This window comes from Musca domestica, unplaced genomic scaffold, assembly GCF_030504385.1.
Source record: "Musca domestica strain aabys unplaced genomic scaffold, Musca_domestica.polishedcontigs.V.1.1 80, whole genome shotgun sequence".
Classification (NCBI taxonomy): Eukaryota; Metazoa; Arthropoda; class Insecta; order Diptera; family Muscidae; genus Musca; species Musca domestica.
The window spans coordinates 907,891-924,047 of record NW_026712410.1 but is presented as its reverse complement, the minus strand read 5'-3'; positions in this window follow the sequence as shown (position 1 = coordinate 924,047).

Here is a 16,157-nt window from a genome sequence, read left to right as displayed (position 1 = left end):
AATCCGGAGCAAGCATTCCGGGATATGCTGCTCCTAATGCAGAAAAATAAACAAACACAAACATGTACATATTGGGTTGGCAGCCGCTGGCCGAAACTGGGATCTTGTTGTTTCGGGTCAATCCGGTATCGTAGAACCCGCTGCCGTGGGATTGATTTTGCTTCTTTGTTTTTTCGATGTTGCCTTCTTGGCTGTCTATCATTTATTTATTTATTTACTTATTTTTAATTTTTTATTTTTTAATGTTAGGCCCAAGTTATCATACAGCCCCCATATAACATATAATTTGGTGTTTGAAGTTCGTAATAGATACTGCAGCATAAAACAGAAAATGGGCCATGTAGGTCCACGTCTTCGTATAGCCCCCATATACCGTACCCTCCGATATTCGGTATTTTGATGATTTTAGCTACATTGTAAACAGATTTTTCTTCAAGTTTCGCATTTAAATATTGTAATAACTTATGACAAAAGTTGCCTATGCAGGTCCACGTCGTCGTAGAGGCATTCCGTATTTTTAAGATTTTAACAGAATTTTTAATGGTATTTTTTTTTTTTTTTTTTTTTTTTTTTTTTTGAAAATTGCCAAATTTGTACCAAACCAAAAACCTGTTACCTGTTTTCTTTGGTTTTGCCCCTGTGGCGACTTTTTTTTATTTTTGCCCCTTGGGTCTTGTTTGTAATATGTATATGTGTTTTTTTATTCTGCCTCTATGGCTTTTTTATTTTTGCACAATGGCTGTTTCGTTTAATTTTGTCCCTCTTTTTTTGAAGAATAACTACTTCTGTTTGTAGTGAGTCTCTTACCACTGGTGGGGGAAACTCCTACATTTTTTTCGTTTTGTGGTCGCTAATTCGTTTCACTTTGACAAAAGCGAAGGCTAGATTGACCAATGTAAGATGAGAAAAGAAAACCAACCGAATGCTTTGGCTGTTGATTTAACTCTAATTTTATTTCAAAAATATGTTTCTCAAGTGCTACCGAAACTAATCTAACTTAACCTAATCGCAGCCACGCAATTATTCTTATCTATTCTAAAATTGAATGGAGAACATTGCAGGGCTGCTTGTTATTTCATTCAAGTGGTCTTGTGGTGCATCTACTGAGCGCATCGATATCTGTACGTGTGGGTCATAACCTTTATTATCTCACACATTATCGTATGCGTCAGCGCACAAGATCACCGAATTGTTCATTGTGGTGTTTTATGGCGGCTGGGAAATATGTAATTTTAGAATATTTATTGTTTATTGCTAGATTTTCCCAGCGACTCAACTCACTCAAAAGTATGTAAAAAGTATTTTGTACACCTCCAAAGTAAGTTCCCTGACTCTTAGGGTTAATACGGCGAAGCTCACCTCGCTCGTTTGCTAGTCCCGCTGCCTCTGCTAGGAAATTTAGTTTTACTTCAGATATAGCGAGCGGATGCAGCTTTCTGCTACCTGAACATCATATGGGTTGGGCAGTTCTCTGAAGCGGCGATGGTACATTCTATGAATTCTTGCCAATTGGCTTTCCCGTGGTTAAGGAAAGTACGGCGTTCAGAGTGTATATATATGATTATGATCTCCGGAAATTATAGCCAAAATGGTGATATTTGAGAGTTTTGATGTATCCAGTAGATTAAGATGGCTTATCCAAAGCAATGAATATAAAGCTGTGGGGTAGAAGTATTCAGGCAAAATATCACAGATTATATCGCAGTAAAAGGAAATTTCACAGGTGTAGATAAGTTTCCTTGATGAACTCAAGCATACAGTTTTTGGCATCTCTTTGGGCGAGTGCCACATTTATCATAATTATCATTATCAACAGCTCCAATGCGATGTAGAAACACCTTGTCATAAGGTTGACCAACCATCAACCTATTTATTAGTTTTGTATCCTTCAATGATAGGTCCATTTTATGTACCAGGGACGTGCAAAAACATTTTCGAAAATTTAGAAAAAGTTTTTACCCCTTGGTTGTTGAAATTTGAGTGAATTCTTCGTTCCAGTCATGACATGTGTTTAATCTTCATAAAAGCCTCCATATAACATAACAACGTTGAATATTTAAATCTTGTAGAATGTTATGGAAATCTCCAACCAGAAAATAGTCCGAGTTAACAGTAGCTAAAGCCCTGCAGGCAACAATGTGGTATCTTCCACAGCAATCTGAAGAGCCTTTTAAAGGACAAAAAACTCACCAAAGGAGGAGGAGGTTTTCAAGCCAATCTTGAAGATAAATCTTTGTCTCTTGGAGGTGTTGTAAATTCCACAACCAGTAGCATTGTCTTTGACCGACGCATCTGTTGCAAATAATTCAAAATCATGCATTTTGTAGTGAGCAAGCTCCTTGTAAATGGCTTGTATCATGTCATTATCAGTGTTTTCTTTTTTAAACGCTAGTAAGTTGGTTCTGATGTGTGGAATTTCTGTCGGGAATATGAGCCTGACTAGTGGATTGTCAGCAATAATATCATACGATACTGAATATATATACGATACTGATCTTTTTGCAGTTAAAAACTGGGCTCTGTGTGCCGGCGGTAGTTCTCCAGCGAGAGTAGGTAATGATTTGGGCACTTCCAGGGATCTTTTAATCAATTCATTTAGACTTTCAACCTTTTTGTTTATGTACTGTGGAGAATTAGCAGTTTTAGAGTACTCAATTTTGGATCTAACAACGCTTCTATATACATTAAGGCATCTCAAAAGATTAGTCTTATTGATAACGGCATTCTCTATAAATGAGAAATGTTCAGAAACGTTAGAGATAATTCGTCCCAGAAACTTTAGCTTCTTTTGTTGTTGCATGAAGGTAACCTCGACATTCAGTGTAATTTGTTTTATGGTGGATTAAACGAAATATTGAGTGTGGAAAGTGCATTTAGAAGTCGTTTGATTTTTCTTGCAGGTGTTCCATGGCTTGATCAAAGTCCTTATGATATACCACCCTGCTGCTGTTCTAAGGTGGGCATTCTGGCAGGACTGAATATTTTTCCACTACGTAGCACTATCATTGGCGGACCACACCGGAGCCGCATAATTTACCACAGACCGTCCTATCGTGTTGTAAGAGGTCAACAAGGTTTCCTTATCAGCTCCCCAAGTACTGCCGGCCGGTCCCACGCCTCACATTCCCACCCCTGTGACATCGCTTTACGTAGGGACCGTGTACACATCACAATGGGAATTTTGTAGGCAATAGAAAACCAACTACAGAATCTAATTCATCAGCTAGTTTGTCAAATGATAAAACATGTATTTTAATTGTTTAAAAATAAAATTATTCTAGATTTAATAACTTCTAAACTCATACTAAACATTACAGTACACAGAATTAAAGTCAATAATAATTCGTGCGGTGAAAATCAGTATATAACAATTGGTAGTAATTGGTAGGAACATTACTTCTAATACATAAGATTAGGGAATCTGAAGGTATATTACCATTTAATATTTTTAGTAAAAAAATGGAGTTCAACATTATATGTCTGCTTTTAAGTGTGGGTAATCTAATTAATTTTAGCCTGTTATCATAAGAAGGATAAGCAAAACTACTTTTCTAATATAAACCTCATAAGGCAAATAGCAGAAATTGCTTTTGCACGGATTCTATTTTATCTAGTATATTGCATATTGAGGATCCCATACAACAGAACCACCGTTTAACAAGACCTAAAACACCATTTCTTTATTTACCATTGTTATTACATGGCTATTAAACTTTAATTTGGATCCATCAAGAGACCAAGATCGACAAATGAATCTACAGTTGACAATGAATGACCTTCAATATTATATTGCAATATCATAGAAGATCTGGAGAAGCTTGTATGCTTACATTTGCTCAAATTTAAATCCATACAATTTAACATGCACCATTGAAAAAGGTTATCTAAATCGATTTGAAGTAAACTAGCTTTTTTATCACAAATTTGGGAAATGAATAATTTAAAACCATCTGCGTACATTCACAATTTCGAGTAATTTATGGAATTAGGTAAATCGGTGAAAACAAAAGAAAGAAGGCCGGTCCAAGGTGACTTTCTTGCGGAACACCCGATGGAACGTTAATCGTTTTGGATAGATACCCTTCAAACAAAACTAGTTGTGATCTATTTCCATTTCATTTGACTAAGTTTGTGTTGAAACCTATATAATTTAATTTATATATTAGAAGTTCATGGTTAACCCTATCGAAAGCTTTACTAAAATCAGTATAAATTGTGTCAGTTTGTTTACGCTGGACAAATTCTTATATTACTGTAAATTGTATTGACGTAAATTGTTTAAGATTTGTTGTAGTTGAAAGACCACTACAAAAACCATGCAATATAGACTCAATATAGATTGAATTTTCAGTGAAATTGCTGCAGTAATTAATTTTTCGAACAATTTTGGAATGACACTTAATTTTGCAATTCCTCTACAATTTTTGACACATTAGTAAGACTACCAGACTTATGTAAAGGTATAATATAAGATGTTTTCCAGAAAGATAGAAAGTGACCAAATTTAAGTGAATAATTAAGCAATATAGCTAAAGGAAGTGCTAATGTTTCTAAACAATATACAATACAATAATATTCTGATGACATATGCAACATCTTTCTACACGGCGTAAGATCCTTCTCTTAACCCTGTCACTCTCGGGGTGCTCTATAAACTGCCGGTTGAAATAACACGCGCATCTCTTCAGATCTGTCACTTCTACGCCGTTAAATGAGACAGATGTCCGATCGTAATTTTTCCCAGGGTTCTAACGGTCATTGATGATTTGCTATTGATTTCTCTAAGGCAATACCGTTCAGGAACCAGAACCAGAGAACTTTGTTCGGCTTTCCCCACTTCTTCGATGCATTCTTTTCCTCTAGAATTGTCGTCGTTATCATCATTTTCGTCCAAAATCTTGGATCCTTCTCTGCGCAACGGCTTCTCTTCTTCTTCCACTTTTCGATTATTTTTAAGTAACTTGATAAGTTTCTCCCGGAATGGTTTTTCATCAGTAAGTGCGGGTGCGACACCAGAATTTCCTTCCACATCTCGTTCCTCAAAATGAGGACTTTCCGGCGGGAAAAAAATTCCCGAAATTTCCTTCCAAGCCTGGAATCTGTTTTCGTTCAACAGTATTATGTCCCTCTCTTACACTTGATAGTTGTTTGGACAAGTCATCTTTCTCAGCTTCGACGACTTGCCTTTCCTCTTTTTTCTTGTCTTCATTTTTATTTTGCTGGGTTGTAGCAATGAAAACATCTGCTTCATTTGTTCCATCATCGATTTCAAATGCTCCTGCTGCTGCTGCAGCATCATTTTCTGGAACGCCTGAAACTGTTGCTGTCATATAATAATCTGGTATATTCAATGGCCCAGGATTTTCGACCTCATGCCCCCTTCTCGGAGCTTTTGTTTTTGGAACTCCTTTTTCATTTTTTGCATCATATTTTGCTTGTTTATATTTCTTTTTTTTTTTTGTATATTTTGCTTCTTGTTGTTGTAGCAGTAGTACATGTATGTGTTTCCGTTCTGCTAATCTGGCTCCAGCTCCAGGTTTAGAAATTCGGCTACTTTAACGGCGACCTGACTTAACGCCCAACGGACATAAAGCCCAAAATTGATTTTGGGCGTTATGTCTGCCCAAACCTCGGACATAACCCCCAAAATCAAATTGGGCGTTGTGTCCCCCGATGCTGCGGACATAATGCCCAAAAATAATAGGACATAACGCCAAATTTTTTTGGGCGTTATGTCCGCATACGAAATGGACATAACGCCCAAAAAATGGGAACTAGGTATGTTGTAATGCAGAACTGGTTTCAAAATAACGGTATATTAGCTATTAAGAATGAGTTGTAAAAATCAGTTGTTGATGCGTAAAATAGCAATCATCATTCAGTTGTTTCCAAACTAGTGATAAGAATGGGTGAAATTGTTGAATTTGAGTTTGTTGTAGGCGCTCGCCTCAATTGTGAGTTAGTGTATACGCCGACGAAAAAACAATTGTACAAATTTAAAACTCAATACACCAATAAAAAAGGAGAGTGCATAAGGCGATACATTTGTTATCAAAATAATTGCAAAGCATTTCTTCAAGTTATTAACAGAGAAGTAGCAATTTCACCAAAAGAAAATAATGGATACTTTGACCATGGCGACCAGGAAAGCCTAATGAATCAATTTAAATTAAAAGCTGCAATAAAAGAAGGTGTTTCCAAACCGAGCTTGGTAGCAAACAAAGTTCGAGTTGTTTTTAACGCTGAATGCAGAAATGCTAAGGATAGTGCTGATCAAATTGTCTTTAACAAAATGCAGGGGCACTTGAGGCGGATAAAGAGCCAAGCTATGCCGAAATCTCCACAAACTCCTCAGGAATTTATAAACATATTTGCAAACAGCGAACACATGAAGCAATACGGCATGTGTGAGAGCGCGCCGGACGAACCATTTTATCAAACAACAATCCTGGAAACAGACTTTAGCTACACCCTATTCTGCTCCTTACCAATGACGAAATTAATTTCTACAATGGATGATGACTCTCGTCACTATCTTGTCGATGCGACATTTGCAGTTGTGCCATCAAGCGGTAACAAACGATTACTTCTTATATACATCGGGTATGAGCGTCACGTAAGTTGTTGAGTTAGATGTTATTATGTGTATAAAATGTATTCCTTATTTTAAATTAGAAATTGAGTAATGAATCAAGCCGAAAGATGTTGAAAGCTATTGATCAATAGTTATAGACGGTGGATTTATATAGGAAAATCGCGCGATTTTCTTATATAAATCCACCGTCTATGACTATTGATCAAAGCTTTCAACATCTTTCGGCTTGATACATTACTCAATTTCTAATTTAAAATAAGGCATACATTTTCCGTATGGGTACATTCATAACCGAGTTTTGCAGGTATTCCCTTTTGCATATACTTATGTCGAAGAAAACCCAGAAATGCTACGAACACGTTCTGCGGTTCATAGACGCAAATGTGTTTCGCCTTAAACCCGCCTCTTTTACCACAGACTTTGAGAAGGCCCTACGAAGTGGAATATTAAAGGTATATCCTGAGGTGCAACTAAAGGGATGCTGGTTCCATTACTGCCAAGCATTAAGAAGAAAATTAACCAACATCTCAGAATTGGCTAAATTTGTCAAAACCACTGATGCGGCAAGGCGAATTTTTAAAAAGATGCTTGTTTACCACTGCTTCCTCCAGACGATATACCAACCGCATTCAATTTGTGCAAACAAGAAGCGTACGCATCCATGAACTGTTATTACAAATCAGAGAATGTATTTGAGAAATTCTTCGACTATTTTCAAAGACAATGGATAGATTTAGTGAGTACATACATATATATTCAGAAAATTTTAAATATGTATATATATTTCCATAGGAAAGTCCACTCAAATTTTCTGTCCATGGTGAATGCGTACGAACTACGAGCGCTGTGGAATCATATAACAGCTTTTGTGTGCACAAATTCCAATGCATGGCTCATTCTGGGACTTTTTACAAATAATTAGACAGCAAGAGTTTCAGAAATATGTTGATCTGAAACAGATTTTAGATGGCGTTTCGGAAATTTCACAACCACCAAAAAAACGAAATAGAGACCGCAATGAGCAAGTGAAATTCTCACAGAGCAACTGGCAATAAACAGATTACTCCCAAAATGTTCCTCCAGATGATGACCAATAAAATAAATAATCTCGCCCCAGTAGTTTTGGACCGAACACCTATTGATGAATGCGAAACTGAGGATGAAAGTCAACCTATCCTTCAGGATGGGTTGTTATGTGAAATATGTTTTAAAAACAAAAAATGTATGCTTCTGCTTCCATGCAGGCATGCAAAACTTTGTAACCTTGTTTTGAAGGAATACAAGATAAACATAATAATCAAGGTACTTTAATATTATGTCCATTCTGTAGACAAATTGTGGGTCAAACACAAGAAATTTATATTTGATTTGAATAAACTTCTAATTTCTACAACTGAACTGCAAAAATGTTACTTTAAATAAAAACGGACATAACGCCCAGTGGGCATTATGTCCGCAGCATTGGGGGACATAATGCCCAATTTCGTTTTGGGGGTTATGTCCGGGGTTTGGGCAGACATCACGCCCAAAATCAATTTTGGGCTTAGTAAGTAAACTCCGAGGACGGCATTTACTTTAAAACTGCTAATAGCATCCGCGACTGCATCGGTGTGAATGCCACTCAGACCTGCCTGATAGGCTTCTTGATCTAGAGGTTCTCTCTTGTAGCGCTGGACCTCCCTCTCTCCACCATATCATGGTTGGGATGACTCTCACGGTAACACCCAATCAGGTACTGCAACGAAAGCATATGATTATGCTGACGTAAGGGAAGGACTTTCGCCTCCTCATGTAGATGGTCCACTGGTGTCATGAGGAGGCACCCTGTCGCAGTTCTCAGGCAGCGTTCTGTCAGGTCTGGATGTGCTTCCACTGCGTAGCACTAGTATTCGCAGACCACACTGGAGCCGCATAGCTGACCACAGACCGACCTATCGCGTTATAAGAGGTCAACAAGGTTTCTTTGTCCGCACGCTAAGAGCTGCCGGCTAGCGCCTTGAGGACCTTGTTCCTACCTTTCATCTTGTCGCAGATAGCTGTGGCTTGCGCGGACGACTTGAACATGCTGTCGAACGTGACCCCAAGAATCTTGGGGTAGTTCGTGGTCGGTATTAGATTCCCCTCGACCTGAACATTCAGCTGTGTTCTCATCTCCGCAGACCATGTGGTAAAGAGTGTGGCCGTTGATTTCGTGGCGGATATTTTCATATTCCTCGCGTGGAAGTATGCGGCAAGCTCCGTGAGATAGGGGTTCAACCTTTCGCATATGTCATCGACCACTGGACCCGACGCCATGATCGTACAATCATCCGCATACGTTACGATCTCAATGCCGTCTGGAGGGCGAGGAATTCTGGAAAGGTAGAGGTTAAACAGTTCCGGAGATATCACCCCACCTTGGGGAACTCCCTGTTTCACTCTACGGGCTTTGGACTTCATGTTCCGGAATTCCACGTACGACTGGCGTCCACACATATAGTTGATTATCCAACGTTTCAAACTTGGCCGGAGGGTAGTTCTCTGCACGTCCTCAAACAGTGTGGGATGATTGACCGTATCAAATGCCTTTGATAGGTCAAGGGCTACCAACACTGTTCTGTCACACGGCCTGTTCTGGTTCAGTCCTCTACTAATATGTGTGGAAATGGCGTGTAATGCTGTTGTGGTACTATGTTGTGGACGGAATCCATGCTGGTGGTTGGCAACTGTATAGCTTCCTCTAATGCTGGGGAGGAGTAAAGCCTCAAGAGTCTTTGCTACTGGCGACAAAAGCGAAATCGGCCTGTACGATTCGCCTTTACTGGCATCCTTGATTGGCTTCAGTAGCGGGACCACCCGGCCCATTTTAAAGGTTTCGGGCACTATGTGGGTGGCTAGCGGCAAATTGAGAACTTTCGTAAAGTACTCGACTCCCGGCGTATCCAGCTGCCTCAACATAATCATTGAGATTCCGTCCGGGCCCAACGGATGACATTTGCAACATCACCCATCGTAAACTGTGGTGGTTCCTCCTCGGCGGGAAGAGATATGATACGACGTAGTACTCTTCGCTTCGCCCTATCGCTCTCGGGGTGCTCGACAAATTGTCGGTTAAAGTATTCCGCGCACCTCTTCGGATCAGTCACCGTTACGTTGTTAAAAGTGACTGAGGTCCTATCATGCTTTGTTCCAGGGTTCGAGAGCGACTTAACCGTTACCCACAGCTTACTCATATCGGTTCCAATGTTGGAGCACTTCAGATGGTCTAGTCACTTTTTCATCTTATGCTCCTGTACCAACCGGTTGACTTCCACTGTCAAATTATGATTCTAGGATCAGTAGGGTTGGTACGACGGAGATCATCACACTCGTTTGCTAATCCCGCTGCCTCCGCTGGGAAGTTTGGTCTTATCTCGGGTATTCGACCAGCAGGTATATACCGAGCGGCTGCAGCTTTGATGATGTTTCGGAAAATCCTTTCTGCTACCCGAACATCAGAAAGGTTGGGCAGTTCTCTGAAGCGGCGGTTGGTGAATTCTCTGAACTCTGGCCAGTGAGCTTTCTCATGGTTAAGGAAAGTGCGGCGTTCAGAGGTTATGAAATCGGGCGACCTGCTTATGGAGACGATTATCGGGAAATGGTCTGAGCCAAGAGAAATGACGGGTTGCCAAGTCACGTCATTTATCAGACCGGGTGACACTATGGTTAAGTCTGGCGAACTGTGACTCTCTCCTCTTATTCGGGTGGGGGCATCCTCGTTAACCGTTGTAATCATTACAACGTTGTAGGCTGCAATTTTCATTCAGCTTGTGTTCCTGCACCGCTGCGATCTTAATATTCCTCCGACTCATAAATTCCACTATCTCATCTATTTTGCCCCGTAGTCCGTTGCAATTGAATTGCAAGAATGATGCACAATCCGGAGTTGGAACAGCAACATGTGGCGTTAGGTGCTGCGGTGTTGGTGGCTGTTCTGGAGACTGCGGTGGAGTGCCATACTCCGACGACGTTTCTGATGAGGACGACGAAGAAGTGGACTCGCTGGGGACTACGTTACAGTAGCAAGTCGCAACATAATCCCTTTCGCTGTAGTCTCGCAAACGCCTTAGTCCGGAACAGTTCTTGAAGTGCACCCATTCTCTGCATTCATTACATCGCACCGAAACTGATCTGTGGTGGATGACGTTCTGGCAAACCGAGCAGAACCAAGGTCCGGAGTTTTCCTCAATTCCGGCACGGACCATTAAAATCCGGAGCAAGCATTCCGGGATATGCTGCTCCTAATGCAGAAAAATAAACAAACACAACATGTACATACTGGGTTGGCAGCCGCTGGCCGAAACTGGGATCTTGTTGTTTCGGGTCAATCCGGTATCGTAGAACCCGCTGCCGTGGGATTGATTTTGCTTCTTTGTTTTTTCGATGTTGCCTTCTTGGCTGTCTATCATTTATTTATTTATTTACTTATTTGTAATTTTTTATTTTTAATGTTAGGCCCAAGTTATCATACAGCCCCCATATAACATATAATTTGGTGTTTGAAGTTCGTAATAGATACTGCAGCATAAAACAGAAAATGGGCCATGTAGGTCCACGTCTTCGTATAGCCCCCATATACCGTACCCTCCGATATTCGGTATTTTGATGATTTTAGCTACATTGTAAACAGATTTTCTTCAAGTTTCGCATTTAAATATTGTACTAACTTATGACAAAAGTTGCCTATGCAGGTCCACGTCGTCGTAGAGGCATTCCGTATTTTTAAGATTTTAACAGAATTTTTAATGGTATTTTTTTTTTTTTTTTGAAAATTGCCAAATTTTTACCAAATGGTAGAGGGTATTAAAACCTGTTACCTGTTTTCTTTGGTTTTGCCCCTATGGCGACTTTTTTATTTTTGCCCCTTGGGTCTTGTTTGTAATATGTATATGTGTTTTTTTTATTCTGCCTCTATGGCTTTTTTATTTTTGCACAATGGCTGTTTCGTTTAATTTTGTCCCTCTTTTTTGAAGAATAGCTACTTCTGTTTGTAGTGAGTCTCTTACCACTGGTGGGGGAAACTCCTACATTTTTTTCGTTTTGTGGTCGCTAATTCGTTTCACTTTGACAAAAGCGAAGGCTAGATTGACCAATGTAAGATGAGAAAAGAAAACCAACCGAATGCTTTGGCTGTTGATTTAACTCTAATTTTATTTCAAAAATATGTTTCTCAAGTGCTACCGAAACTAATCTAACTTAATCTAATCGCAGCCACGCAATTATTCTTATCTATTCTAAAATTGAATGGAGAACATTGCAGGGCTGCTTGTTATTTCATTCAAGTGGTCTTGTGGTGCATCTACTGAGCGCATCGATATCTGTACGTGTGGGTCATAACCTTTATTATCTCACACATTATCGTATGCGTCAGCGCACAAGATCACCGAATTGTTCATTGTGGTGTTTTATGGCGGCTGGGAAATATGTAATTTTAGAATATTTATTGTTTATTGCTAGATTTTCCCAGCGACTCAACTCACTCAAAAGTATGTGAAAAGTATTTTGTACACCTCCAAAGTAAGTTCCCTGACTCTTAGGGTTAATACGGCGAAGCTCACCTCGCTCGTTTGCTAGTCCCGCTGCCTCTGCTAGGAAATTTAGTTTCACTTCAGATATTCGACCAGCAGGTATATAGCGAGCGGATGCAGCTTTCTGCTACCTGAACATCATATGGGTTGGGCAGTTCTCTGAAGCGGCGATGGTACATTCTATGAATTCTTGCCAATTGGCTATCCCGTGGTTAAGGAAAGTACGGCGTTCAGAGTGTGTATATATGATTATGATCTCCGGAAATTATAGCCAAAATGGTGATATTTGAGAGTTTTGATGTATCCAGTAGATTAAGATGGCTTATCCAAAGCAATGAATATAAAGCTGTGGGGTAGAAGTATTCAGGCAAAATATCCCAGATTGTATCGCAGTAAAAGGAAATTTCACAGGTGTAGATAAGTTTCCTTGATGAACTCAAGCATACAGTTTTTGGCATCTCTTTGGGCGAGTGCCACATTTATCATAATTATCATTATCAACAGCTCCAATGTGATGTAGACACACCTTGTCATAAGGTTGACCAACCATCAACCTATTTATTAGTTTCGTATCCTTCAATGATAGGTCCATTTTATGTACCAGGGACGTGCAAAAACATTTTCGCAAATTTGGAAAAAGTTTTTACCCCTTGGTTGTTGAAATTTGAGTGAATTCTTCGTTCCAGTCATGGCATGTGTTTAATCTTCATTAAAGCCTCCATATAACATAACAACGTTTAATATTTAAATCTTGTAGAATGTTATGGAAATCTCCAACCCGAAATAGTCCGAGTTAACAGTAGCTAAAGCCCTACAGGCAACAATGTGGTATCTTCCACAGCAATCTGAAGAGCCTTTTAAAGGACAAAAAACTCACCAAAGGTGGAGGAGGTTTTCAAGTCAATCTTGAAGATAAATCTTTGTCTCTTGGAGGTGTTGTAAATTCCACAACCAGTAGCATTGTCTTTGACCGACGCATCTGTTCCAAATAATTCAAAATCATGCATTTTGTAGTGAGCAAGCTCCTTGTAAATGGCTTGTAAAAGCTAGTAAGTTGGTTCTGATGTGTGGAATTTCTGTCGGGAATATGAGCCTGACTAGTGGATTGTCAGCAATAATATCATACGATATCTGGATTTCGTAGCTTCATCCTACTGATCTTTTTGCAGTTAAAAACTGGGCTCTGTGTGCAGGCGGTAGTTCTCCAGCAAGCGTATATACCACAATGACGAAATTAATTTCTACAATGGATGATGACTCTCGTCACTATCTTGTCGATGCGACATTTGCAGTTGTGCCATCAAGCGGTTACAAACGATTACTTCTTATATACATCGGGTATGAGCGTCACGTAAGTTGTTGAGTTAGATGTTATTATGTGTATAAAATGTATTCCTTATTTTAAATTAGAAATTGAGTTATGAATCAAGCCGAAAGATGTTGAAAGCTATTGATCAATAGTCATAGACGGTGGATTTATATAGGAAAATCGCGCGATTTTCTTATATAAATCCACCGTCTATGACTATTGATCAATAGCTTTCAACATCTTTCGGCTTGATTCATTACTCAATTTCTAATTTAAAATAAGGCATACATTTTCCGTATGGGTACATTCATAACCGAGTTTTGCAGGTATTCCCTTTTGCATATATACTTATGTCGAAGAAAACCCAGAAATGCTACGAACACGTTCTGCGGTTCATAGACGCAAATGTGTTTCGCCTTAAACCCGCCTCTTTTACCACAGACTTTGAGAAGGCCCTACGAAGTGGAATATTAAAGGTATATCCTGAGGTGCAACTAAAGGGATGCTGGTTCCATTACTGCCAAGCATTAAGAAGAAAATTAACCAACATCTCAGAATTGGCTAAATTTGTCAAAACCACTGATGCGGCAAGGCGAATTTTTAAAAAGATGCTTGTTTTACCACTGCTTCCCCCAGACGATATACCAACCGCATTCAATTTGTGCAAACAAGAAGCGTACGCATCCATGAACTGTTATTACAAATCAGAGAATGTATTTGAGAAATTCTTCGACTATTTTCAAAGACAATGGATAGATTTAGTGAGTACATACATATATATTCAGAAAATTTTAAATATGTATATATATTTCCATAGGAAAGTCCACTCAAATTTTCTGTCCATGGTGAATGCGTACGAACTACGAGCGCTGTGGAATCATATAACAGCTTTTTGTGTGCACAAATTCCAATGCATGGCTCATTCTGGGACTTTTTACAAATAATTAGACAGCAAGAGTTTCAGAAATATGTTGATCTGAAACAGATTTTAGATGGCGTTTCGGAAATTTCACAACCACCAAAAAAACGAAATAGAGACCGCAATGAGCAAGTGAAAATTCTCACAGAGCAACTGGCAATAAACAGATTACTCCCAAAATGTTCCTCCAGATGATGACCAATAAAATAAATAATCTCGCCCCAGTAGTTTTGGACCGAACACCTATTGATGAATGCGAAACTGAGGATGAAAGTCAACCTATCCTTCAGGATGGGTTGTTATGTGAAATATGTTTTAAAAACAAAAAATGTATGCTTCTGCTTCCATGCAGGCATGCAAAACTTTGTAAACCTTGTTTTGAAGGAATACAAGATAAACATAATAATCAAGGTACTTTAATATTATGTCCATTCTGTAGACAAATTGTGGGTCAAACACAAGAAATTTATATTTGAATGCGAAACTGAGGATGAAAGTCAACCTATCCTTCAGGATGGGTTGTTATGTGAAATATGTTTTAAAAACAAAAAATGTATGCTTCTGCTTCCATGCAGACATGCAAAACTTTGTAAACCTTGTTTTGAAGGAATACAAGATAAACATAATAATCAAGGTACTTTAATATTATGTCCATTCTGTAGACAAATTGTGGGTCAAACACAAGAAATTTATATTTGGTTTGAATAAACTTCTAATTTCTACAACTGAACTGCAAAAATGTTACTTTAAATAAAAACGGACATAACGCCCAGTGGGCATTATGTCCGCAGCATTGGGGGACATAATGCCCAATTTCGTTTTGGGGGTTATGTCCGGGGTTTGGGCAGACATCACGCCCAAAATCAATTTTGGGCTTAGTAAGTAAACTCCGAGGACGGCATTTACTTTAAAACTGCTAATAGCATCCGCGACTGCATCGGTGTGAATGCCACTCAGACCTGCCTGATAGGCTTCTTGATCTAGAGGTTCTCTCTTGCAGCGCTGGACCTCCCTCTCTCCACCATATCATGGTTGGGATGACTCTCACGGTAACACCCAATCAGGTACTGCAACGAAAGCATATGATTATGCTGACGTAAGGGAAGGACTTTCGCCTCCTCATGTAGATGGTCCACTGGTGTCATGAGGAGGCACCCTGTCGCAGTTCTCAGGCAGCGTTCTGTCAGGTCTGGATGTGCTTCCACTGCGTAGCACTAGTATTCGCAGACCACACTGGAGCCGCATAGCTGACCACAGACCGACCTATCGCGTTATAAGAGGTCAACAAGGTTTCTTTGTCCGCACGCTAAGAGCTGCCGGCTAGCGCCTTGAGGACCTTGTTCCTACCTTTCATCTTGTCGCAGATAGCTGTGGCTTGCGCGGACGACTTGAACATGCTGTCGAACGTGACCCCAAGAATCTTGGGGTAGTTCGTGGTCGGTATTAGATTCCCCTCGACCTGAACATTCAGCTGTGTTCTCATCTCCGCAGACCATGTGGTAAAGAGTGTGGCCGTTGATTTCGTGGCGGATATTTTCATATTCCTCGCGTGGAAGTATGCGGCAAGCTCCGTGAGATAGGGGTTCAACCTTTCGCATATGTCATCGACCACTGGACCCGACGCCATGATCGTACAATCATCCGCATACGTTACGATCTCAATGCCGTCTGGAGGGCGAGGAATTCTGGAAAGGTAGAGGTTAAACAGTTCCGGAGATATCACCCCACCTTGGGGAACTCCCTGTTTCACTCTACGGGCTTTGGACTTCATGTTCCGGAATTCCACGT